Below are 1,695 nucleotides of genomic sequence, written 5' to 3' on the forward strand. Positions count from 1 at the left end.
AAGTGGGACCTGAGCTTTTAGTCTAGGGCTAATGATTCTACATTACCAAGACAAGACCCCTTTGGATCTTGCTTACGGAATTTGTTAAGTGGGACCTGAGCTTTTAGTCTAGGGCTAATGATTCTACATTACCAAGACAAGACCCCTTTGGATCTTGCTTACGGAATTTGTCAAGTGGGACCTGAGCTTTTAGTCTAGGGCTAATGATTCTACATTACCAAGACAGGACCTTTCTCTGTACCACATGTAGTGCCCTACAGATTTTGAGGTTTTTATAGTCTAGGTGTGGGAACAAACACTCTTTCTGGCCTTGTGTGAGCCCTGGCTACTGTTCTAATACTTTCAGGTGCTTTTTTCTCTGGCCATAGCTAGTTTTCTCACACATGCACTGATGAGTAGTACTCTGAAGATGACTCAAGGGCGATTGTCCTCAGATCTCCGATGTTCTTTGTGCAGCTACCAAGGTTTGTATCATATTGGTTATCATTAAAATTTTAATAAGTGATTGTGTTGGTAAGGATATGCAGAAACAGATGCTCTCTTTGTTTAAAAGTATAAATTAGTATAACCTTTTAAGAGAGCAATCTGGGCTGGTCATGGTGGCTCATACCTGTAATCCCAGCACTTTAGCAGGCCGAGGTGGGCAGATCACTTGAGGTCAGGAGATTGAGACCAGCCTGACCAACATGGTGAAGCTCCGTCTCTACTAAAAAAATACAAGATTAGCTGAGTGTGGTGGTACACACCTATAATCCCAGCTACTTGAGAGGCTGAGGCAGGAGAGTTGCTTGAACCTGGGAGGTTGAGGTTGCAGTGAGCCGAGATTATGCCTTGCACTCCAGCCTGGCAACAAGATTGGAACTCTGTCTCAAAAAACAAAACAAAACAAGAGAGCAATCTGACCATATCTGTGAAAATTTAAAAAAACTCTAGGAACTTACACTCCAGATATACTACTGACAATAGACATAAAAAAGCATATATAGGATTATTACATTGTGGTATAATGCTTAAATAGCAAAATATTGAAAACAACTGAATGTTACTTATTAGTAAAGCATGGCATATGTTATATATTAATATTAGTATAATCAATATAATATGTGTTTTATATATAATGGAATGGTGTGCTTTTTTTTTTTTTGAGTCGGAGTCTTGCTCTGTCACCCAGGCTGTAGTGCAGTGGCATGACCTTGGCCTGGCTAATTTTTATATCTTTAGTAGAGATGGGGTTTCACCATGTTTGCCAGGCTGGTCTCAAACTCCTGACCTCAGGTGATCGGCCTGCCTTGGCCTCTCAAAGTGTTGGGAATATAGGTGTGAGCCACTGTGCCCAGCCTGTGCTTTTAAAATTAAGTAAATTTGTGTTTATGGATATAGAATAATTAGCAAAATGTAACAAGTTAAAAAAGGTACACAATAGACTATTATTGGTCACAAATATATAGACATATCTCAGAGATATTGCATGTTCCGTTCCAGACCAACACAATTAAGCAATTATCATAATAAAGTGAGTCTCACAAATTTTTTGGTTTCCCAGTGCAATTAAAAATTATGCTGGCCAGGTGCGGTAGCTTATGCCTGTAATCCCAGCACTTTGGGAGGCTGAGGCAGGTGGATCAGTTGAGCTTGGAAGTTTGAGACCAGCCTGGGCAACATGGTGAAACCATGTCTTTACTAAAATACAAAAAA

General features: G+C 40.0%; 1 long non-coding RNA gene across 1 annotated transcript in view; it reads left to right on the plus strand.

The window, feature by feature from the left end:
• Window positions 1-1,695, plus strand: part of LOC108314335 — a 7,193-nt gene that overhangs the window by 2,426 nt on the left and 3,072 nt on the right. Inside the window, exon 2 of the long non-coding RNA XR_001829419.1 lies at window positions 1,172-1,174. This is a non-coding gene — a long non-coding RNA (uncharacterized LOC108314335). The remainder of the gene's footprint in view (window positions 1-1,171; window positions 1,175-1,695) is intronic.

This window comes from Cebus imitator, unplaced genomic scaffold, assembly GCF_001604975.1.
Source record: "Cebus imitator isolate Cc_AM_T3 unplaced genomic scaffold, Cebus_imitator-1.0 Scaffold150, whole genome shotgun sequence".
In the NCBI taxonomy this organism is placed as follows: domain Eukaryota; kingdom Metazoa; phylum Chordata; class Mammalia; order Primates; family Cebidae; genus Cebus; species Cebus imitator.